The following is a 25696-nucleotide window of genomic DNA, read 5'->3' as shown; positions in this document are numbered from 1 at the left end:
AAAGGCAGAGGAAAGAGAGCAGCCATGATGATAATGAGGAGGTAGATAAAACCTTTGCCAGTTCTCTGACTTTCCTTTTACAGTCGAGTGTGAGATGTGTCACACTTCTGCTGGCCCCTTTGTTTAGATCTGGAAAGCAGTAGAGAGAGCAAACTTCCTGTGGACTCATCTCTACAGCATGACTTTACTTCTCTTTAAAGCAGCTGACAGTGGAGCTGGCTTGCTGGAGCTTCCTGGATCCTAGTGTGAGAACTCAAGCTGAACTGAGCAGAGTCCTTTCTTTTTGTGTCCATGGTGCATAGCATACGCATGCCCCTGAGTAGTAACTAGTATTTTTATGCATTTCATTCCATTCAGTGTGCTTGTAATTATGTAAGAACTAAATTGCAGCCTGCCAGAGTGGTCTTTTTATAGTTAGATGCAAAGGACTTTTACTGCGTGTGTTAGTATGTTAGTATGTTAGTAAAGGCATGTAGGAGGGTCTGAGGACCACAGCTGGATGGGTTGCCCTGAAAGATCTGTGTAGGACAGAGGGTGTCAAGCCTGGCAAGGTCTAATCCCTACTGTCCATAAGCAGTGATCCCCAGAGTAAACTGCGTGCAGAAAAGTGTTCAGGTTTTATTCAGGAGGAATCAGCTGGCTCACTCCAAGAGAAAGCCCAGGAGCAAGATAAGGTGATGCAGTGGCAATGCTCTGAATGCTCTACGCAGCAGCAATTCATGCATAAAAAGCTGAAGCTTTGCGCACAGGAGCTGCTTTGCTGTCTTAAGAATTTTACTTTTCCCATATTGATAGAGTCTCTAGATAAGTCTGAGTGTATCTAACAGAAAGAAACCAGCTAGAAGTTTTATGTGCAGCAACAGTCACACAACTAACGGGTTAATAGTGATGACACTAATACTAGAACACTTAGGAGCATTCAGTCTGTTGAAAGGGATCTTCCTCTAAGGAGAAAGGAATAGAAGTGATTGGGACTACCTTACTCTTTGCCCTTATGGGGACCATGGAAAAACCGATGGAGCCAATATAATCTGAAAGTGTACACTTGCCACAGAATTTAGTACTAGATACATTGGGTAAATGCACATCAAAAATGGACAGTCACTAAAAGAAAACCTGTAGTGTTCTCATTAACACAAAGAGCTCAATGAAAAATTAAATAACCAAAAAAAAGGAACGATGCTCCTCACTTAATTTGATTTTTCACTTTATGTATATTCCTTTAAATTGTTTACACGAAATAAAGTGATGACATTTATAATCATTATTTAAACTTGCATATGTTGTTAATTGCATATATTCTGGGTGTTGAATTGTTGGATTTACTGGTAGATCTGTCATTCTTGAAACTTACTACTTATACCCAATAAGAGATTTCATCACGTAACAGGAGAGGAATCCTATCTATTACCAAGCATGAAAAGAATCTGTTCTTGGCAGAATTTTTGTTCATTCAGCCTGAACAGTATCCATTTTATAAATAAGTCTACATACTGTCAACACATTATTGACTAGTCTCCTTAAGTCTGATGGGAAACCAGTCCATTTGGCAATGATAGAATAGCCAAAAAATTGTTTGACTTCCAATAACATTATTCTTGGGGAGTTTGTGTGCTGCCTTGGAAATTTTTAAGTTGTTTAATTCATGTTACCCTCTGATAGGGAAGAGGGAAAATGTATATATTCTGTTTTCCACCAAGATGCTTAAAATATATCTACTGTTTCCAAATCCCCCATCATCTTCTCTAAAGCATCAAGGGCAGTGAAAACTGTCAGAGCACAACCCTTAAAATGCATTTTATTTCCTAGTAATCAGTTAGCTGTAACTTCCTTAACTCCAAGCATGAACTTATTTGTGATAAGGCAAGAGTCTGTAAGAGCTTCCTCTTAATGGCTTATTACATTTCACTCCCTCATTGTCCGTTTCTCACATATGTGTAGTGGGAAACGCTGTGTTGATCTAATCCTACATCTTTCTTTGTAAGTATCACTGATGTCAGAGGAATCAGGCCCATCTGATTTCCAGAGTCCCATTCACACAGCTGAGAGAGTTCATTTCTCTTCTTCCTGTAACTGTTAAGCTCATTTCTAGGGAGAACTGTGCACTTAACTTGCAGTGAAGTTTTGTATTCCATGTTTTTCCCTGCAGCCAGCCTATTCGTTTTCAAAGATGCTCTTCATGAAATCAGCAGGATTTCACAGAGCAATAGTTGAAGTACGCTTTATTATTTTTGCTGAACGTTTATGCTACAAAACTGAGCAGTTGAAAGAGGACTTTTGGGACATCGTCAGTTCAGTCTAATGCATGAGCTTGAATTATTATATCATTATAATATATTGCTTGGTGTCCTTTGCCATTGATTTGCCTACTTTTTTTTTAAATTGCTCAATCAGAAGCCATTTATCTGATAAATTATTAATAAATAAATGTTTCTGATGGAAAAATGAATAATCCAGCATTGTAAATCATCTATCATACAGGCAACAGCAGTCAGAAGTAAACTGCCATTGAGCCAAGTAAATACTTTATGTGAAGTGCATCACATTATTTTAATAAAGACTTCTCATTGCAAAGAAAGGATGGCCATATTTTCCTAGACTTGTACTAGATTCTGCCGTTTCCTCATTGTACACGTCAGCATTTCTTTGTCGGTGCGTCAAATCTACAACAAAATGTAAAGTTTAAAGTATACAAATACATCTGCACTTGTTAGGTCCTGGCCATACTGAAAGGAACTCAAGCAGGTGCATATCTCCTAATGTTTCTGCAGAAGCCTTTTGATTTAATTTTGTTTCTTCACTCAGAAGTTGTTTTGTCTTTTATTATTATTATTATTTATTTATTTATTTATTTATTTATTCCTAGCTAACTCTTTTGGCAGGTTACATTGTCATTGATGATTTTGAGAGCTTAGCTGTATTCCAAAATGCTTGGGGCTTGATTTACTTTGAAAGAAAAGAGATATTTTTTCATGCCTAAAGCTAGAAATTGTAATATAGGGGTTACAATTAAATGCCATATTCACATTTGCGTCTGTGTTCCGTTTCTTCAATATGGAGGCAGAGTCAGATTAGAAATATGAATGGTTTATAGAGAAAACAGGAGAAAGACAATATTCGCTAAGCATTAGTAACATTTACTCCAGAGGAGTTTGGCGTTGCTCTCATTGTAAAGGAAGCTTTTTCAGCAATTTACAAAACGCCTGTGAAATAAATTTCTGTTCAATGTCAATGCAAAAAGGCAACAGAGTACAAGCAGAAAGTGTAGTAGATTCTTTCCTGCCTGTAAAAAATTAACATTCTTTTTCCTTCAGTCCACTTAAAAATATGTGTAATTAGCAATCTTCTGTTGTTAGGAAAAGGTTTTGTTTGAGGCTATTCTGAAACACATTTGCTGTAATTTTTCTTCCCTTTTGTCCCTAACCTGTGCTCCAGATTCCAGGCAGCCAATGTTTACAAGGTCTTGGGACAATATTTTCAAAACCTTGAGCTTGCAAGTGTGACCTCTTGGGTCCTACTTCACAGGATTTCTTTTCAGATGTAAACACAGAAGTGCTTTTTCCCCCTCCTCTTCTTCAAATATGTAACAAACATCTTCTCTTTTTTGAGCAGACTCAACGAGTTGTGCACCATTTCAGCGATGTCTGATATTTCCATCTACATATCTGGAGCTGCTTTATCCCTTCAGTGGCCTTTTTAGTAACCCCTGAAGACTTCTTGGACTGAACGCCGGAACAGATGAGTTATATTCTTCCAGAACGTTCTTGATCAAAGGTAGATGTACTGGACTTCCTGGATGTGCGTAAGGACACAAAGGTTGGTGGTGTATTCTTTAAAAACCTGAAGTTTTAAGACTGCCTTGTTTAATCAGTGCAGACGCCATTTCAATTTTGTTGCTTGCACGTAGCCCCAGGTGGGTAAAACTGTGCCTGGTGCCGCATATATATTTGAGAATAGGCTTTAAACCACATGTTGGTCACAACCCAAGACAGATCTTCCTGTAGTGACAGAGTATTGTGAACTCCACTATGCTGTATTGCATGTAGGTAGGTATGTACTTCTGTTTGGGGGATTTGCATAGCCTTTATTTGTGTTGGCTGTTACATATGTACTGTATAGGATGACAGGTTCTTAGAACTCAATACAATTGTTGAGAATCTTGCTATATTAGGATAAGGTAATGCTGAAAGATCCTACATATCTTTCATTTTGCTTACGGTATTGCTACTAAAGTACACGTTCATTATAAAAGGACACGTTCATTAGCATAAATACATAACTTTAGATGGAAATTATGCAAAAAATGGTTTATTCCTCATGTATTCTGTAAGTCTTGCTACTGCAAACATTATGAACTTTATTTGACAGACTGGAGAGTGACCTTTCTTTGATACCGTCTATTTCAACAGTACAAACCAGAACAAATGAGCTGAGTTCTATGAGTGGCTGCAAATTCAGTAATTTCACCTATCTAATTAGTCCATGATGAATGTTGTGACTGGCTAACTTTTCTCTGTTGTAGAAATGCAAGTGTGGCTAGGTTTATTCATGAGGCCTGCCAGAAGCTTAGGTACTAAAAGTAAGAAATAAACTTGATAGAAAGGAATAAATGAGGATCATAATGAAATAATTACCTGGCCGGTTCAGTGAAAATAAACTATGTGTGTTTAGTGAAGAAGGAAAAATAAAAGACTTGATGTTTTATGTTGTGGGAATGCTTGGCATAACCACAGATTTAAAATCAGTCCTGGAGATTTTTTGCTAACCCTACAGCATATGAACTAGGTCTAGGAGGTTACAATGGCCTGCTGGAGGCTGGGATAAGAGTCCCTTTAAATGGGGGATGCTGAATTCTGCCCTCCCATGCCTTGGCCGACTTACCTAATATAGGGGAAGAAGGAGAAGTTTTCTGTCAATTATATTTTGTGAAGGGAAAAAACCGAAGTGATATATCCATCAATTCCAACATAGGTCAGAGCTGTGAATCCTAATTCTAGGTGAAAACAGACTTGCAACTCAACATAAGGCACCTTAAGTACTGGAAAAAAGGTTGTACGCAAGATGTGTCTGTGTCCTTGTAATCACCCTTGCCTACCTGGCTGTCTCTCTGCTGAGAACCATGTTTCAAACCCAGCTAACCACATCATCCTGTATGCCTCATCAGCATACCTAAAGCTGTATCTGTGTATTTGTAGTAGTTAAATAGGGCTTGAACGTGGGTTTGAGCCCCAGCTCCTGTTCATCCATGCTAGGATTTGTTCACGTGTTCCCTGGCATGCTTTTGCCCCATTCAGTTGTCACGGTCCCATGCCAGGGTGCAGTTAAGGGAACAGCATGGGCTGGGGATGCTTTCTGGGAGGCAGCTAAGAGCCCGGCCACCTCATTTCGGGGTGGAGAGACTTCATCAGTGTGCAGCTTGTGCTGGGTCACCAGCACTCCTGGCAAGAGCAGGAGCCGTGCTGTGTTTAACTTACAAGCATGCACGTGGCCCCGGGTTGCAAAGGCAAAGGCTTTGCAAACTCTGGCTGTGGAGAGCTGCTGTCCCTACAAATTGTCCCACTGCCCTCCTTTATCTTTTACCTTTTCACTGGCTGCTACTTAAAGGTCAGAGAATTCGAGGAGATTAAGCTAAACCCTCAACCCTCCGCTTTCTTGTTTCACACTTTCAGTCAGGACACAGTGCAAACTATCCTGAAGTATTCGTTGCTTATACAATGTAAAACACAGCTACAGCGTAGGTCAGACAGCTACAGTGACCTCTGAGACTTATCTCCTGGCCTTTTTCTTCTGTGTTGTTACCTTTTCTAGTTTTTAGCTGAGCTAAAGAATTTGCATGGATGAAGTTGTTTCCCATTCTTCTGTTGTAGGGGAAGCTTATTCCTTATGTCTACTTGCTCGTTCATGGTCTTTTGCTCATATTCTTATAGTCTTTTCTGTATGCTTTCCATACATGTTTCAGCTTACAAGCGTGTTCACTGTTATACTTACTAGCTTATTCAGATTATGCATTCATATTAGTTTCCTTCTGTACAAAATAAGACACTTGTAAACATGGAATTTATTTCAGTGAAAAAGTAATAATAAGGAGATAATGACGGTAAGCTTTATCAAGCTGATAATTAATTAATTAATTAGGATCAAAGTATAAAACCATAAATTCTGGGCACTTTGTCCCTGCTATCAAGAATTTGAATACCGAACAGTTTTTACCACAGAGAGTGAAGAATAAACAACATTCACTTTTTCAGTAATTTTACTCATATATGATTTCAAAGCTATTTGATTTAAAGAAATGTGGACATTATTACTTAGTTTAAAAAAAAAGTATTTTAAACAGCAGGATGTATTTGCAGTCAAGAGGCCTCTGCTGAGCAAAATACTCATTCAATTTAGGAATGCAGATTATAATAATTTTCCTATCTACCTCACAGCAGGATGCCTGCCACTGTTTTGCAAACTCATAGGTTGCAGTACTGAATGACTAGCTAAGTTGAGTTCCAGGTAACATACGCTTCAAGCATATTCTCATTAGCTCAACTTAGTTATAATGCAAAGCTGCTTAGTTTCAGCAAGTGAAATGGGATACACTTAAATTGCCTCATCTAATATAATACTCCTTTTTAATATATGCAAAGTGGTTTATGATGGCAAAGCTTGTAGAGCGTGAAAATCAGTACAGACAGTGTGGCTTTCTGACTCAAACTGTCAGAAAGAAGTCCTATTTTATATCATTTCTTTTTAAAGATGTTAAGAACAAGGGAGGAGAGAGTGGAGTAAGAAATTATCAGTCTAGAAAAATGTAAATTTAGTACATTAACCTTTTTAATGCATCAGCTCTACCAAACAAGAAATTATCAAGTAAAGCTGTTCTTCTTTCAGTAATGTCTTCTGAACAGTAAAATTGAATGTAAAATACATGGTGATCAAAATACATTGAAATAAGAAAAAATATTCATTATTCTGTCTGCTCTATCTAGACAATTTTATATGGTGCACCATGTCTCCAATTGCTAGTATCAGCTCAGCAGCTCAGCTGCTGCTCTCCCCTTTGCAGGTTCAAACAATAGTGAGGCTGAGTGTGTATCACACACACGCGCATGCTCACACAGGACATGGACATTGACATGGCCAGCTGCACAGACTGCCACAGGCACCCATCGCTGACACAAGTTGCTGGCCCTGACTGATTCATTTGTGTCTCTCCGGTTGCTGGTGCCTAGACCTTACAGCAATCACAAATGGGGTAGAGACTGAGCTTATATAGACAAATAGTTAAGAAAGATATGATAAGAAGATAGGATAGACTGCAGTGACCAGGCACAGGGTTTGATCAGGCAAGTGAACTGACTGGCCACTGCTTACACACAACTATCTCCTTGTATACCCCCTCCTCTCTGTTCCCCACCACCACAGGTCCCCTTCCCTTAAACGTTCCTTAACAAGTTTTGCATAGCCCCCCAAGCTTTCTTTTTTTAATTCCAGCCTTTGCTAAGAAACTATTTATCTTTTTTTCTTGCTATAAATGCCAAGTGAAAAATATCCCAATCTTGTATACCTTGCAGACACAAAACCTGATTCCAATAGGACCCAAAAAACAGCGGTGGTAGAGTTGTATTTCTCCGTTATCCAGCACCTGCAGTCCCACCATAGGGCTATAAATCTTACCTCTCTACCCCTTTCCAATATTTTCAGGAGACTGCTCAGACAGGGACTAAGCTGCTGCAAGCTTTTCAGATGACACCCAAGTGTATATCTCATTTTCCACAGATGCAGCCAGAGCCATCACAAAGATGTTGCACTGCCTAGAGGAGAGTGGCTCCTGGAGAAGAGCATCTGGCTCAGATTGAACTTGGGTGAGATCCAGACAATACTGGTTGAAAGAGAGAAACAATTCAGACAGTTAGTTTAGCAAGATTCCTAGACGTGTGCCTTTGAGCATTAGTTTGTAATGAGACTATTCATATCCTTGGAAAAAGACATGTGGATAAGCTTGTTAGTGAGCTATGGCCTCCGAGAATGAACCAAGAACTTTTCCCACTCCAATTAAAAGCATCTGCAATGTAATTTTTTTTCCCAAACTTTCTTAGCTTTTTAGTAAGCTTAGAAAATGAGGTAGTGAAAAAAAGGTCACCTGTGGTATTGTAGGAAATTCTTCCATCCCTCACAGATGAAGGCCTAGCCACAGTGATCTGTCCACGTTTTACAAGAGGTTGATCTAACTTGTTGCACCCAGGGTTGTTCCAATCTTTCTGAACTGCAGCATCTCAGAAGCTCTCAGTCTGTTTACATTTTGGATAGAAGGCACTAGTCTCATTCTCAAAGGTATCAGTGGTTTTGGATCTCTGGATATCCATGATCACTTTTTCATTTTCCACACATGATCAGGTTCTAGAGGACTGATTAACAAATTAAAACCTTCTGAGCAAAGAGGGCTTCAGAGGGAAGAGGCTAATGCCTCCTTTCTGGATATGCAGTGAGCTTTTAGGATCTCTACACACTGCAAAGTCTCCTTTTGAAAAAGAACGTGGCTTATTGAAGTTATATATGTCTTCTAAAATTAAGCCTTCTGTACTTGGTAGGAAGAAGGTGAAAAACAAGTGACTTAAACACGAGGTCTCACCATACAAGTATCACTCATGTGAAAGACCAGGATACTACAGCAGTAGCGTACTGAAATGAAAACTGTCTGGTAGAGGTGAAAATATACACAAAAGCTTCAAATAGTCTTCCTGAAGTAGGTCATGAAGTGACCAAATAAGACGCGTGCCTCTAAATATTTTTCTTATATTTCCTCATGCACATATTTGGAAGTGAGTAAGAATAATATGATAATAAAAGTCATTAGCTTTTTGCTTATTTTTTTTTACCAATGACTGCAATTTTTTAATTTTTGGTAGAGACTTTTCAGAGAAATGTTGATCTCAAAGTGAAGACATTTTAAGAAAGTCATAGAGTCACTATATTTATTCCCCATATAATATTTTGTACATCTGAACTGGAGTGCTAAAGCTATAGGTTAATCTTTGGGCCTCACAATGAAAATACATTCCTAGAACAAATTGTTCCTGATTATTCCTTCCATGTAGTTTCCTCACTGGTTCACCAGCAGTACTGCTTATTGCAGCTTCATTCACATTATGAAAACTATTTAAAGTGATCTCCAGTAAAAGCTGTGTAGCAAACTCAGTGCACGTTTGTGAAGCACTTGTAGAAACATGTAGTTATTGAGAAAAATAAAATTAAAAATGCAAAACTACTATTCAACTGGTATGCGTGCAACTGTGCTATACTTATTGCTATCATGAATAAAGCATTTGTTTTTCTAAATTGTGTGTGTATTCCTGGAGGGATACTTAAAAGACAGAGCTTGTTAGAGAAGGCATGGAAACAATGCAGAAATTCTCCAGTTTCAGTACTCAAACCCTAAAGGTATAATCCTAAATTCTGACTGCAATCTGACCATCTAAAAGGGCACAGGGGACACTTCCAGAAATTTTTGAATTTCTTTTCCTTAATCATTCGTGTAACCTAGCTCTTCTTAGGAAAAGATGGCTAACATCCACTTTGGGGTCCATGCATCTCAGCCTTGTTTCTTCCCGGATGCAAAGGCCCGGTTGCCACTGGGAATCCCTGCAGAGCTGGCTACTCTGCAAAGCCAAGGGCAAAGCCGAGGGCAGTGAACTCCAGTAGGCTTTTTCCTCATTGGTTTCTGCCTCCTAGAGTCCTTAAAAACCAGGAAAGGGGGTGAGAACATTCTCCTTTTACTCCCAAGTCAGTGCAGTGTGAAATGGCTTGCTTTGATCTGCCAGGACAGTCACAGGAACTCCTGTCTCTTTGAGATGATTCTTAAATCTTGGGAATGTCTTTAAAATACTGGGTTGCTAGGGGAAATTTTTTGTTTGTTGATTTGGTTGGTTGATTTTCTACATTTTTAACTGTTACTTTGAAGTCTAAATCCTCCCTCCTTCCCTAAAATAGGAGTACAAACTCAGCTGCAAAATATGTATACTATAAAGCACCAAATGCTGACTTTCATACTCTGGCACACTACCATTCTGTGATTTTTTTTTTCCTCTCTCCTTGTGGATGAATATGCATGGCAATGAGATAGCAATAATATCTTCTTTCCATAAAGTAATTCCTTTTATTTCTGTGTATTATGTCATTCCATCACATGATAACGTACACATATTGCTGTTTGAATATCCATCGTGGCATATTTGAAGAAGCATCAGATCTGCCCTCTTATAGTCATAAGGCTTACCATAAACAAGCTTTGGCTTTTTTTTAGCAGCTTGTAGATTAAAACTTCTAAAATTATGTAAATATACACAATGGAAAGAACTTCCTGATGTAATTTTGCTGTCCTATGTCATGTAACACTGAGTTAGTCTAGAATGAAAACAATGTCCTTGAGAGTAAACTGTAGTGTCCTTATATATGTTTCCGGACTATTGGCATGATTTTAAAGAGTTTGTAGAGAACTGAAACACAGTGCAAATAGAATTAGGTATAGAAGCCTAACAGGGTAACTACAAAATGCAAACAAACAAACAAACAAAACCCAAAGCCAAAAAAAAAAAAAAGCCAGAACTTTAAGCTACCCTTTAGCACCTGACGGGCCACAGGTATCTTAGCTTGCATCAAAAAAGTTGGTTATTTCAAATTCTGCCATCACATAACTTTATGCCATTGCCATTTTGGCTGTGCTGAATATTTCAATAACTTTCTTATTCTGAAGGCAGTTCAGATATTACAAGCTAGGTACACCACAAAATCCTGTGTTCGGCCTTGATCTGACCCTGAAAGGGTCTCAGATTAAGCACAGTAGTCCAATGCTATTCATTTGAGAACACGGGCAAATTTGGCCTAGCTTGACTACTTATGCAGCAGATGGGTGCTTGGGGTCACTTTGTCATTCAGAGGCATTCAGACCTATGAGCTTTACTTCCCTGGTGAGTGTCCTAATAAGCAGTCTATGAGGACAGCCTTCTGCTGAAGCTGAATGACTGTGCTACCAAGAATTTGAGGTAAGCAAGCAAAAAGGAGATGGACAGTCAAGACTGTCCATAGACTGTCCATACATAGTTAGCACATAACAGTGGAAAGTTTTTAAAATCTTTTCCGATCCCTGATGCTCATACTGTTTCTGAATTTTTATTTACTTATTCTTTTGCTTTTTAATGATGATGTCCTCCTGAATGAATAAATCTGTCTAGGTTTTGGTGGTTTCTCTTTGGACTGTTTTTGTATTCAAAAATTAACAGTTGCTAGGGGAAAAAAATGGGAGCAAAGATTAGAATTTACATGTCCCTCATCTTCAGAAGTAATGATGCTTCCCAACACCAGGTCAGGAGATACTGGGGAGCTATAGGACTTCTGAAAATATTCCTGTGTTTTATTTTGTTTTTCTCTTTCAACATTATGGAAAACATATTCGCCAAAAACTTCACCGTTTCAGTTTCCACTAACTCGTGTGCATGCGTTTGTATTCTAAAGTTACCTAAAGTGGAAATGATGTTCATTGGTAGATGGAAGAATAATGTGAAAAATAAATGGGCCATGCACTTTATCCACCTCTGCTCACTGTTCCACATCACAAATGCTTATTTAATATTTCAGGTCCCTGAACAGCTTAAATATGTAGCTGTTCTTTCTAAAAAAAAAAAAAAAAAAAAAAAAAAAAAGGTTTTTTCTACTTTTAGCCCTTTTGTAAAATTCAAAATGTCATATGAAAATCATCCCTATTTATGGCTCAGATGCAATGGTTCAGTTCTTTTCTATGTCACGTTTCTCGTCTTAAAAATGACATGTATCAGAAATCTATTTTATTAGTCTTCTTTAAAAAAAAAAAAAAGGAGGACTTTTATGTTATTGGAGAGGATGAGTTTTCCCCTCCTAACTAGCTGTTGCTATCATCAAATATATTAGAGTTTTTAAGTCATTTTAGAAGCTTTCGTAGTTTCATCTGATCCTTGTGCTCATGGTAACTCATGGAACCTGACAGCTCAGTTGGGTGTGAAAAATAACCTCATTTTTATAAGCACTCTAAAATATATAGGGTTTTTTTTCAGTAAAAATATGACGTGGAATCCTTTTTTTTTTTAAATCAACAATCATTCCAGGATAGTTGAATTACTTACAACTGACAGTGAACTAACATAGAAGAATGTAGCATTTCCATGCTTACAGAAACTGTGATGGAGTTTTGGGGACCTGAATTTGGATCCTTTGTCCCTGTTTCTGAAGATCACAACTACTTTATTTAGAATATGACTGTGACTCAAATATAAGCTAAAAATAAAATAAGGAATATATATATGTATGCATATGCATATGTATGTATACACATATATTTTCTGACCAACTGGGTAGATCTCATGGGTCCAAACATGAACTGTGCAATCTGTTCCTTGGCCTCATTGGAATGACTGAGTTTGCCTGCCTACAAGCATAAGCATGTTGCAGAAGTCTCTAAATTAAGAACTTGCTCATTTTAAGCTGATTCTGTAATCAGCAGTCAGATCTGAATCACATTCTGGAAGCTTTCATCTCTTGGCACTGATTATAGGGGAGTTTAAGGTGACTTCAGCTCCCAAGTCAATCACTTAACTAAGAAGAAAGGCATTATGACGGAGGGTGAATTCAGACCCTAATGTTGCCACAACCTTCCTCCATTTCCCACATGAAATCCTGTTGCCATCAAAGTCAAAGGAGTTCTGCCCTTGACTTCAGGCAGCTAGTAGCTCTCTTCAGACCTTGATTCAAAACTTGCCACTATGTTTAACCTTGGAAAATAAGGACATATGGAAATATTGACACATCTTTGAACACTGTAACTCAAATAGGTCTGCGGTAAAATGTACCAAGCCTGTAGCTTTGATACAGAAATGGAATGAGGAATAACTCGGTGAGTATAAAAGATCTTTTCCTCTGAAGCTGTAGACAGCAATGCTGTCTCAGCAAAGCTTAACAATATATGAATATCTCTTTGTCAGTGTCATGAATGCTTGTTTACAAACACTTCAAGCTCACAGAATGCAAATAAAAATTGACAGGTAACATTGTAATTGAAGGTGCATGCATTTATGCTGCAGTGTTTTCATTTGTGCAGTGTTGTGTTGGGCTGAGCTCAACACGCTCATGAAATGGGACCATTGCAATCATTTTAACAAGTAGCTTGGCCGTGCACATGATGTGATTTACTTCTGAATTTTGCCAATGCATTCAGCTTTATTTGTTAACGTAGCAGAACGTTATTTATTAATGAGTTCTTCATGCTTTATTAAGCGTCGTGTCAAAACACCTCTGTGGGACTCTAGGCATGTTCTCTCTTTGTGTTAAAGCCTTCTAAAGAAAATGAAAAATTATGCAGCAAAGCTGCAGATAAAACCCAGTAGATATCAGTTCAATTACTCTTGATCCTGGCAGATGATGTTTCTGAATATTTGTGAAAGCATAGCATCTGATTGTGTGCTGGCTTAAATTAAAGCATTCTGCACTCTCAAATGTATGTAATTAGGGCGCCTTAGAAACCTAACAAGGCTACTGTGGTCTCCAAAGCTGAGTGGAGCGCTCAGATGGCAAAACCTGACAAGTTCATCATGGAAGTATAATTCATGTCTTTTTCTATGAACTGATGTTTGATATTGGAAGGGAAAGCTTTTTTATGGGAACATTTAAATGAAGGAATAACGTGGGGAATTAGCTGCAGTTTTCTGTAATTTAACAGGACTAATATGGCTCAGAAAACTAATGCTAGAGTTCAATAAACTTTTTCACACTTGATCTGACTGAACACTTTATCTTCTGTAATGGATGTGATTCAAATCCAGTGGTTCTTCTGTATATGTTAGCCTGTAAGAATATTCTTGAACACATTTTATCATTCTTTGGTATGAGCTGGTATTACGCTGGTTAAGCAACACTAGCATTTACACCACAGAAATATAGACATGATGGAATAAGCATGATTTTGTGCAGTTGAAAAAAAAATGCTAATTCCCATAAAATTTACATATTCATCACTTTTACATGAAATAGATATAATTTTTACATGTATAAGAAATCTTCAAATTTGTTAGTTTTCTGTCATCTTGTATTCGAAAAGCAACCTTTTAAACGTGTGTTTTCTAAAAAGAGTTTAGTTAGCAGACTTACCAGAGACCAATCAGGATTGCTTGATTTATAATAATGAGTATAAATAATACAGAAAACTTAATTCTGTAAGGATGATACCAATTTTTAGAACTCAGTTCAATTTATGAATGTACAAAAAACATATTTAACATCTGAAGAGACAGATAGTACTGTTTAGGAGCTGAAATCTAAGTTTTCCACAGTTAAGATGCCATCTTGCTTCTGCTGAAGGCCAGCTTTTCAGTAGTGAGTAGAAATAAGGCATAGAGCTGATTCTTTTACTAGTAATTGATCATGATAGTCTAAGGTTATATAACAGGTACATAAAGTAGCAAAGTCTGACTGAGGATATAGGCCAAAAAGACTGACTCATTTTCAATCTCTAGCAACAAAAATCTATGCAAAAAAATTCCGGGGGGTGGGGGGTGGGGAGGGAGTTGCACATAGATAATTTGGACACTTCATAATCACTTCTACTAATAGGGATTTTTTATTTCCTATTTTCTTTTTGTAATTACTGCTAGTTATGAATATTTTATGCAAGCTCGTTCTGAGCTTTTCCTTTCCCTTTCATCTTGCTTCTTTCATCATATTTCCCAACATCTAACAGATCAGTCTAAGGCAATGGAATGGTAGAGCAATGTACCGTATCGTTACCGTATCACAATCAACGTAAATAATTGGAGGGACAGATTCTCAGCGAGTATTTGCGAGCGGAGCTCCACTGGTTTCAACAGAATCATGCTGTTCACAGGCTATAACTCTGAGACCTCCTGGCATAAGAGATTTTGAAAACATAAACGCAAGAATGTCAAGTCCTCCTATTGGAGCGTTTTCTCCCATTTTCTGCCAAGTCGTCAGTGGAGACTGGTTTACCTCTCTCCAAGCGGGTGTGTAATCATCACAGAAAGTCTCATGCCTGTCTGGTGCGTGTTTTTTCTCTGGCACTAACTATAAAGCTATGAAATAAACCAGAGATGATAGAGGAGGGCTCTGCTCTTTCTCCTGTGGTCCTTCTGATAAATAGCTGATCTTGTTGCAGATGTTGGTCTGTAAATGACAATGCTGGGGCACCTTCTGCTTGTCCAGGATAAATTCTGTATTTGCACTGAGGCAGGATCTGAATTTAAGCCACACCCTTTCCGTTGATGCTTCCTATTGTTTAACTTCATTGTCCCCATGTGGGTTTTTTTTGTTTCCTTGCTTGCTTGCTTGCTTGCTTGGCTGGTGTTTTTCCATGTGCTACTTAAGTACCAAGGTTACTGTGGATTTTCTCCTTCCCCGCTCTTCTCATGCCTTGCCTATGTATTGCCTGCAGAACAGAGGCTGTAGACAACTACAGGCTATAAAGAATCAGCACTGCAGTGCTGTGCCCAAACACTTGTTTTGGTTCTGGGTCAAGAATCCTTGGACTGCACCAGATGCAAAGGAAACAGTTACCTTGGCTTCCCGAGAGTCAGAAGCTGATGCTGACTGGTCGCTAATCTCACTGCAGTCAGGCCCACTGAAGATACTGTTATTTTAAAGGACGCTATTTGCTAGCATTAGGATGCTGCTTGTGCACATTCAGAGACTTATATTAATGAGAATGTAGAACTAGAAGAAGTTGTCGCCCTTTATATATTTTTTTAAATTATTTCTTTTAGTGTGAAAAAGATGTCAACAAAATTGCACTTGATCCAGAGCCAGCTAAACATAATTTGACACTAAGTCTTAACTAGAGTCCAGCAACTCAGCAGTAGCTTCTCAGACCAAAGGGAATCTGTTAAGAGGTTGTTGGATCCCTCTAGCCTACAAAGGAAGCAAGCAAGTCTGCCTTGTACAGTCTTCCCAAGAGGATACAATTAAACATCATGCAGTTCAGGAGCTACTTTATATGCTTTTGTTTTTAATAAAGCCCTTTGAGACGAATATCAGTGTGTAATATTCATCCCGCTTTTGGTCTGTGTATGGTCTCTATGCTGCTCATCAAGAGAGACTTACATGCTTTCTTCTCAAATGTTTGCTGTTTAAGAGCAAACTCACAATTAAATGGAAGGGCTGCTGCTCCTTTCCTACTTCAGTACAAATGCAGCGTGGAGAAATGCTGTTGTGTTTGTGCATATCCCAGAAATACAATTTCAGTGATTAATGTGCTTTTGTGATATACTCTTTCCTGCAAATTCATCATTTCTCTAAAATGCAAGTTCTGTATTTACAACTAATTGTGGATTAGGCTGTGGTATAAATCCTTCACTGAGGATAGCAGAATGCTGGCAAGCTTTACTGACCTTGGCTACAAGCTGATTTTGGTATGAACTGTAGTTGATAAGATGACTGACATGCTGTTGTATTTCTCTGTGTTGTGTGTGTGAGAAGGCTTGCTCCTGTCTATGATGGTGTCCAGAGGAGATTGTTACTGAAGGAACTGTCAGCTGAGACAGGGCTCTAGCCAAAGTAGGGTTCAACCCACCCCTGTGAGCTTGCAGAGTTGAGAGCACTAGAAGCCTTGTGTTTTCTGTCTCTGCAATTACTGGACATTTGTTCCAGAAATGAAAAAGGGAGCAAATACGCTCAAAGGGACTGAGTGTCATCATATGGCAATTTCACTTAATAATGCAATTTTTACCCTTTGTTATATATGTGTGTAACCCATGGAAGGCCAACTATCACCCTGTATCATGCAGCAAAAAATGACCTATTTTATATATATACAGCAATAGGAGGCAGAAACTGTCCAGCCCATGTGCAATTAATATTCTAATTTTCGTTGTGTATTGTTTATGTTTGGGCAAAAAGCATATTTGGAAAGCATATATGAAAAGCTTTTTTATATCCTCAATTACTGCTGCTTCAGGGTATTTATGCTGTTGCAGCAGTTCTGATAAACCCACAGAAGAGAATCCCCTTTTCTGTGGATTGCATATTTGCTGGTATTTCTGCAGCAGTGTACTAATGACTTTATTGTGTATTGCTGTATCTTAATGGTCAATTAAAATTCCCATTGAATTGACAAAATGGACACAGGAACTTCTGAAGACTGTTTGGCTAAAAGTACTCATGAGACTGAGTTCTGATAATCACTACCACCGCACTGTTCAAAACTACTCAAAAGCCTAACCTTATTACAATAGAAAAAGTAGTGAGACAAAAGAAAATATCTCTTAAAAAAAGAAAGCCTTTTATTGAATTGAGTCTCATCACTCTGCAGTGTCTGTTTCCTCCTTCTTTTCTTTATCCTCCAACCCCACCACCATGTTTCTGCTTTCTTTTATCCATTTTCCCAACCTCATTCTGTGTTGTGTCTTTATTTTCTTTCTGCTTTCCTCTCTCTTGTGTTATCTAATAATAACAAATGGTGCATTGCCTTTGTGAAGAGAATGTGAAGGCGATGTATTCATCCTGTATACAGGATGTAGCAAGATTTCAGGGCATCACACAGAGTTTGTGTAATTTTATTCTTTTCATAATGAATGCATTTGCAGCCTGCAGGATAGAATGAATGAGAGTAACAAAGAATACATAAGATAAACTTGATGTGCATAAGTATGGTGCTAACAGAGAACAGGGCTTGTGAAGCACATGAGTCATTCCCATTCCTCCTTTGCTCACTTCGGCCATCCCCGCTGTGTTATCTTAAGTCTCATGATACTTAATGGTTCTCTTAATTCTTCACCTGCTGGAATCACCTATTAAATAAAAACTTTTGCTTCTATTCAACGTATTTCTCAGTTGTCCTAGTTTCACTGGAAGGTGTGGGGGGGGTGTCATTTTTTGTTTGTTTGTTTATTTTTCCTGATGTCATCTTTTGGTACTTTTGTGATGATTTCCTCAGGGCCTCCCCTATATAAAGAAATAACAAACTTATGTAGTGTAGTGCACTGCCAGATGTGTTGTGGGATTGTGTTCATAATATTAAGCTACTCTTGCAATTGCTCCACAGAGGAGGCATGTTCCAGCTTTCACAGTCAGCCTCTGCAAGCAAGATAAATGATAAAATTCTGCAAAAGCTATAAATAGGAAGCTTACAATTCAAAACGCAAAAATCCATAGGGCTGCTGTATGAGGGAATAATAATAATTTTAGCCTTTTGAAAAGACGAGGGCAGACTGAACTGAAAACAACATTTCAGTCTTCCTCATTCTATTGCCTCTGGCCTTTTGCTTTTCCAGCATAGTGTGCAAATGAAAGTGAATTGGCACTTTCAGGTGTACTTCTGTGACCCTATGGATGTGTTATTAACGTGGATTTTTCAAGTTTCAAGACACAAAAGAACCATGATATCATATGAAAGCATAAAAAAATTAGGCATCTGCTTACAGGGCTTTCTTCCTTCTAGTATTTACTACAGATTGTGAGGAATTATTTTGAACAGAGATGAATGCTGGGGGAGCAGATAAAAAAGCTTTTACAAGGAGTAAAATCCAGAGGATGACGGGCAGGAATAGAGGAGTGAAAAGGGTCTTTTTAAAAGTGGCAGAACTGGGCAAGCCCATAGAAGAGCCGCTGCAGAGGGAGGCAAGGGCACGCCAAAGGCAAGTGTATGGGACAGCGGCATAAGGAGCATCAGACTTTAACAGCAGTGAGAACTAACCCCATAATTTCTTAGGTCCAGGATTTCCCTGTAGTTAAATAGTTCATTTCCCTGGTAAGGTGTTAGTTTCCTCCCTGCCTAGTGGGACCTCCGCAGAGTGGTGCGCAGCCTGGTTTCAGTTGCACTCTTAGGGCAAGGACAACAGACTTGTGCTATAGAGGGTTCCCCTGCAGAACTGGTCGCGGTGCTCCTCGGCTGCCATGACCCAAAGGGGCTGCTGTGCACTCCAGCACTGCTCCATAAAGGGGGAAACACTATGGCATGCTTTCTAGAAAACAAACAAAGAAAAAAACCCCAAAAAACAGGGTGCATGGAGAAATGGTGTTTTTTTTATCTTGAAGTGCAGCCAAGTGAAGTGCGAAGGGACCAGGGTGACCTAGTGTAACACTGATTTGTTCCCCTTGAGCGTATACATTGTAGAGCAGTCTTTAGCTCATGATTACATACTTTTTTTTTTTTCAGATCTCTGTTTGGTTCACTGCACAGGAGGGACTATGCACTGAGAACAAACCAGCAATACACAGAGAAAAATATGCTGATCTCTGTAGGATGCCTGTCTCATATATGGTGAAAATGGAAGTTACATGATAGCTAAAGCAGGAAAATGCAGGAAGGAAAAATTAAAGCACCTGAGGCTTCAAAAGTAGGTATAGCAGTTTTAGAAGTTACTACCCACCAGCTGTTCAATACTACCCTTTCGCTGGAGGTGTCTGGCTCCACAGCTGAGTTACATTAACTGCTGGTAGTTTAAGCCAACTGACTTTGCGCTGAAGCAGACTAGAAGTTTTTATGAGGGCATTCAAATGGTTTAGCTGCTGATGTAGTAACAGTAGGGGATGACAACTTCTTAAATTGCTTCAACTCTATCCACAGGAAGATGCATGTCTCTGCCCTGGATTTCTCCCTGCCTTTCTGTGCCATAGGCTTCCTAGTGACTGTGGGGAGGTGACAAAAATCTAAGTTTTCACAGCTGATCACTAAATGTTTTATTCGCAGTTCACTCCATCTGGATAACCAAAAGGAAACACTTGGGGCCTGATTGACAGAAATGTTGAACAGCTCTTGACTTCAGCTGAAATTAATGGGTATACTCGTCTCTGAATATAGGAAGTGCATAATAGCGTGAGGCTGCAGGCTTCCCAAACTGATTTTCTAACTAGCTGATGCTTTTGATGATTTATCTTTAACCTCTGTAGGTCAGTTCCTTGACTTGTAGTAATGCTAGCAATACTCTCTCATCTCACATGGGCATTGTAAGCATACTTGTATTGGTATTTGTAAAGAACTTTATTATGGCAACTACTGGTTTAAGAAAACTGTCATTCCTATTAGAGGTACAAAGTGAAATTCAGCCCATCTGTTATGTACCACCATCCGATTCCAGCTTTTTCTCTCTTATACTTGTAAAATTCTTGAGTGTGACAAAAAAAAAATGTTATTTTTAAAAAGTTGACCTTTTTAGCATGTGGCAAATGATACTTGGATATCCTTTTTACACTTGCAAAGTGTGAGTGAAAGGAGGGATTGAGAAACTTGACTGCTTTTTTTTTTTCCCTTCTCATTCTAGCATAGGGCACTTTTTTTCTCAATATTACAGAGTGCTTTTCAGTGTGTGCCCTGTTCTCTGCATTGCTTATCGTTATTCTGTCAACTCTAAGTAGTGCTGATTAGGAAATTGATATGGTTACTAACAAGCTGTATATCACATGTTGATTCCACTCAGCAAAACATATTTTCTCGATGCTAGTTAAGCTAATAATGCAGTAAAACACACAGTTGAATTATTTGCTGGAAATTTGCCTTACATCATCACTGGATGTTGCAATTGTTTACAACTCCATGTTCCGGTAATAATACACTGAAAGAAATAAGACCCGTTCGTTTGCTTATTTGTGTGTATACTGCTTAATCGTGACTCTGCATCTGTGACGAAGCAACTGCAATTTCAAATATCCCCTACTGGTAGTGCCAGAAGAAAACTGGAATAGCTCCAGAACTCTCTCATTTTAAAAACGTTGCTGAATTTCTTTGTGAGCATATGAATATACATGTCTTGCCTATTTGGGCAAGTTTTTTTTTTTTTTTCTCACTTGACTGTACTTTCTTCTTGTAGTACATATTGGTTTCGAAAGAGATTAGAGTTTACCTCATGTGGAGGGTGAGAAATGGGAATTTGGGTATTATGTATCTCAAATTAGGAGTTTATAATTTTTAATATGCTGCATTTTGTAAATGAAGGAAAAGCTGGAGAAAAGCATACATTAGATATTAAGCACTACTAATTGTTGCTGAATTGAAGGATTGTTGTTTAAACTGGGATAGTGATTAGAAAACACTATATTCTAAAAGACAACAAGTAGTCCTCATTTCTACAAGAATCACATTCCCACTTGTTCAATTAGAGACCAAAAAAACAGATTAGGAAACATGCTTTTTGTACATGGTTGCACGTGCAGGAATGTCTATACTCATATTTGTTTTAGATGCTGTTCAGTACTTGTCGTCTGAGTGTGGGGGACCACATCACAGGGGCACCGCAAGCTTTGGGGAGGAAACCTCTTGGATCTGCCAACCTCTGCTGGGAGGCAGGTGAAGCTGCTCCTCTGCTGAGTGGGGCCAAGGGTAGACTCGCCCCGGCAGTGCACTTCAGCGCAGCCCTTCATCTCAACCTCCGTCCTGGCGCAGGAATCACAGCTGTAAGCAAAGTGACAGCAGCACTTGAAAGGCAAAATCCTGAAAATTGTGCCCTTGTGCACCCAACTTCTGCCTGCTGTAGGCTTCCCAGATGTGTTGGCTTTACCAGCACCATGGAGCTGCTGCGCATGACCAGGAGGACACAGGTGTGAAGCCAAAGAGGGAGATTTTGGGTGAACGTGCCGCAGCCTGCCGGGCAGACGGAGAAAAAGCCGTCTCTCCTTCCTCTGCTGCTGAGCTGTCCATCAGCCAGAAGGAATTAGAAAGGGAAAGTTAGGCCTCCCATAAAACCAAGAGAAGGACATATATTTGCAGTGCCCCCCCGATCTCAAACCTGCGTGAATGAGATACAAAGTTTAACAATGTTATTGCTCAGTGAGGAGGATTTCTTGGGGATAGAAGTCAATAAGCGCAGAAATATCTTTGGACAAGTGTTAGTCTGTCTCCAGTGTGACCTGAACAAACTCGATTGTATTGTGATCCGTGTTAACAAGGAGCTGAGCCTATAAGCCTTGTAATAATAACAAAAAAGCAATTTATGCAAAATGGGGGCAATCCTCATCTCGTGGTATCCAGAGAATATGCGGTTTTATAGGTGATTAATTTCCCTCCCCCCAAAAAAGGTTTGCATAAGTTATGTAAAAGCCTTTTAGTACGCTGTTATTGAGGAGATATTAAGAGAAATATGAAAGATACAGCACTTGAGAAAAGAGCAAGGATTTGTAGGAATACAGCATGAAGTACAGCAGAATTCATCAATGTAATTATTACAGAGCCACAGTAGTCATATCGTAGTTAAAAGTTATGCCGCATATATATGACATGAAACTGAATTTCCATCTTTTCTACACCCTTCTGCTAACATAATTTCCAAAAAGAAGCTTGTCTTCCAGAAACTGTGTTATGGATCCAACACTGAAATTCCTAGTTGGGTCTAGTCCTTGACCATGAAAGTGCTCCTTCAATTGCCTGTACCCAAAAGGAAATCCTCAAAGCACCGACCTTGGTTGACAAAAGGAAATTTTGACCTTATCTTTCAAGGATGTGCTACCTAACTCTTGTCAGCATCTGAAATCCCAATGTACTCGAAGTTCGGCTTTTGAAATCCCATGTGTATCTAAAGATATTCCATGGCAAAAGCTAGAACTGTCTTCAGACTGCTTTTGGGCCACAGGAAAGTCATTACAGTGCATGTTTAGGGTAAGGTCAAGCCTGAGCAGACTAGCTGAGCGTGAGCGTGAACCCCTGCCGGGAGAATGGGTACAAGACATGGCCATGGGATCTCCACTTGCTCTTTTGCCACGGGGTTCATTGGGCCGCAGGAGGGCACGTACGAGTGCTCGGAGGCGCTAGCAGCAAAGGAGGACCGGGTGGAGAGGGGCGACGTGGAGACTTTGATTTGCATTGATAGGTGAGCGTCATGTCCTTCCGCGTCCTCATATTTAAACAACTTACAGCCAAATACCTGACTCTGACCTGGGTTCCACTAGGTTTATTTCAGAGAACAAAATTATTAGTCCAATGGCAGGCAGAACGTTCTACCCAGTTATGCGACTCATAAAATTCTGCTTTTCTTGTCCGGCGAGTGCCATACCCAGCAGAACTGTTTTCTTGTAGCTGATCTAATTCTGCTAGGAGAAGAAGGTGATGTGTAGTATTAAGGAGGGAGAAAAGGGGTGTGAAAAAGGCCTGTACTTGTTGAGGCAAAAGGTTACTGTCCTCAGCTCCACTGTGACAAGCGCAAGTAGTTTTACGCTCTGTAGAGGTAGCACTAGTATTTCAGCACTGAAAAAAACAACATCCATATTTTAACTAATCCCTCAGAGTTATGCTCAATTAACAAGAGATTGTTGATAGTATGGTTAAATACTTTCAGAATACATTTATAAGTAATCAATATTTTACTCAAATTTTATAGTTTACAGAGAAAATGCTGATTGGATAATGTTAGAAGTCGTCCTACAAAATACGGCTATCAGTGAATTAAATTGTAGGGGCTCTTTAAAAGCCAGCTTATGATTCAAAGGCATTTTTGCCTTTAAAACATCTATTCCAGACTACTTTTTTAGAACAAGAGCAAATTATTTCTGCAGCTAAGTAGTTTATACTTCCCTTTAATTTATTCCATCTCCATCATTATATTGTCCTTGAAACTATTTTCTGTTATTGTCAAACACGATAGCCTCAGGACAGAAATGAAAGTGAGACAATGTATCTCCATGAGCTTTCTTGGTGAAATATTTTAAAAAGTTTCCAATTGCAGACATTTGGATTTAGCTAGAAGATGAAAGAACAATGAAACTAGGAGATTAAAGGAACAAAAGCAATTATTTTAAATGTTATCATTCTAAGGTTGCAATATTAATCCTTGAACATCATTATAATTGCACCAAATTATTTATATAAGTAACAGAAAAATTGTTTTATGTTACTTCTCCTATTCCTCTGTGAAGAATAATGTCTTCTCTGTCAATCTCTTTTCTCTTAATTATGATTCCCAGAAATGTGTCACTGTGACATTTTTCTAAGTATAGTCTTAAGAAGAGGCTTAACATTAATGGTTTAGTGCCTTGAAAACTTTCCTAAGGTTATCAAACTAATTCTTAAAAATGTATAGTTTATTCATTTTCAGAAAATGATGTTCAGTTCAATGTGTGCTAATTTTCCATTTCAGAGATAACCTAAATAGAACAAGCAAATTCTGAAAGTAAGACTTTTATTGTTGAAGTAGTGTGTGAGAAGTAGTGAGAACGGAAGAAGATTAGAACGTGTATTCTTTCACCCTGTTTCTTCAGTGCATATTATAGAATTTATCAAATGTTTATTTACCATAGGCTATCATTTTAAAAGATTATTTTAGAATATTTTTTTTTACTCTGCTTAACCACTCTTATATTTTCTGAACTTTAATGACCATCATTTATGCTTTGAATTTCCACAGATTTGGTGTGCTTAGGGTTAGAGTGACTGGCTGTCTCTTGGGAGCCATGCCTTATGTTTCAAGAAACACAGTTCAGATCTCCCTATACTACTTTGAATGGTGCAATGTTTTCTTTACACAGAATTACCCTTGTATATCTGTTTGCATTTTTATTTATTTTCTCCTTGCTTAGCACTAACAACTTCATCAGCACCTCACAAAAAAGAAAATAAGCATAGTTCCAAAGAATTTAGATTCTCTAAAATAGATACAAAGAAGAAAAGATTCAATGAAGAAACATAGAAAAGGATGTATACATGTTAGGCTGCTTTAACTCACCTCCAGTTGTTGGCTGAGCTGTGGTCTTTCTGCATCCCTGTTATTTTGACACCATTTCTGATCAACCAGAAAGAAATATATGGTAGGTGAGAGAGCAGTGCATTTGCACAGGAGCAGAGAGCATGAGCCCAAGATCCCATCCCAGCAGCTCCCAGAGACAGCTGGTTCCCATTAGACGAGTAGGAGAGCCTCCAGCTTGGCCTTGCCTGGGAACGTTTTCTCATCAACTCCAAGATACAGAAAAGAGGCCTTCGCTGCCTAGTGCTTCTCTTAGATTTTCACTTCAGCCTCTTAACAATTTCTTTCTCAGAGATTACTGCAAACACTAAATAAGAGTATCAGGCACATTTCAATCTGCTGCTGAGGAGTGGTGGTTGGGTATATCTGAAGCACAGTAGCAAGCAGTTCAGCTTGCCTGTTATTATATGTGACTCAGCTACTTACTCTTCAGCCTACTGATACTCCTACTGAAAGTGATATTGTGTGTGTGTGTATGCAAATACACACACACACACACACGCACACTTACAGATACATTTAAACATAAATTTCTAGTGATGCTCGATAGTGTTCAGACACGGCTGGTTTACTTACTTTGCACAACCACATGGACACACAGACATCTATATCTATGTAACTATATGTGTATGTATACTTGTGCATAGACACATGTATATTTTATATATGCACAGACATGTTTTCAACTGCAAGTGTAGACATTTAAAATTGTAGTTATCTCTCATACTATTAGTCATTGAAACTGCAAAAATTGAACGCTGTCTGTAACAGTTTTGAAAGTGACTGCTATCTGAAAATGTAATTCTACGTTATGTCAGCATGCCTTTTTCAACTTTTTTTTACTTCTATAAAACACTGGCACTGAGCATGCATATTCTATATATTGAAGAAGTGTTTACCCACACAGATGGGTGCATGTGTATGACACTGAATCACACTGATATAAAATATTTTTCATGAAGCAATACTTAAGTACTAACCAGTATTTTTAAATACAACTATGTCATGTATTA

General features: G+C 38.6%; 1 protein-coding gene across 9 annotated transcripts in view; it reads left to right on the top strand.

The window, feature by feature from the left end:
• Positions 1–25696, top strand: part of HS3ST5 (heparan sulfate-glucosamine 3-sulfotransferase 5) — a 203998-nt gene that overhangs the window by 96712 nt on the left and 81590 nt on the right. For 5 of the 9 annotated variants that reach the window (XM_068938091.1, XM_068938092.1, XM_068938093.1 and 2 more), the window contains one exon: positions 3613–3816. The gene's annotated coding sequence lies outside the window, so the exon portion shown is untranslated. Of the gene's footprint in view, positions 1–3612; positions 3817–7767; positions 7854–19174; positions 19360–25696 lie in introns of all 9 variants that reach the window. The other 4 variants (XM_068938095.1, XM_068938097.1, XM_068938098.1 and 1 more) reach the window with 4 other exon arrangements.

This window comes from Struthio camelus, chromosome 3, assembly GCF_040807025.1.
Source record: "Struthio camelus isolate bStrCam1 chromosome 3, bStrCam1.hap1, whole genome shotgun sequence".
Taxonomy (NCBI): Eukaryota; Metazoa; Chordata; class Aves; order Struthioniformes; family Struthionidae; genus Struthio; species Struthio camelus.
The sequence above is the reverse complement of the archived record's forward strand: the minus strand, read 5'-3'. Positions and strand labels throughout refer to the sequence as shown.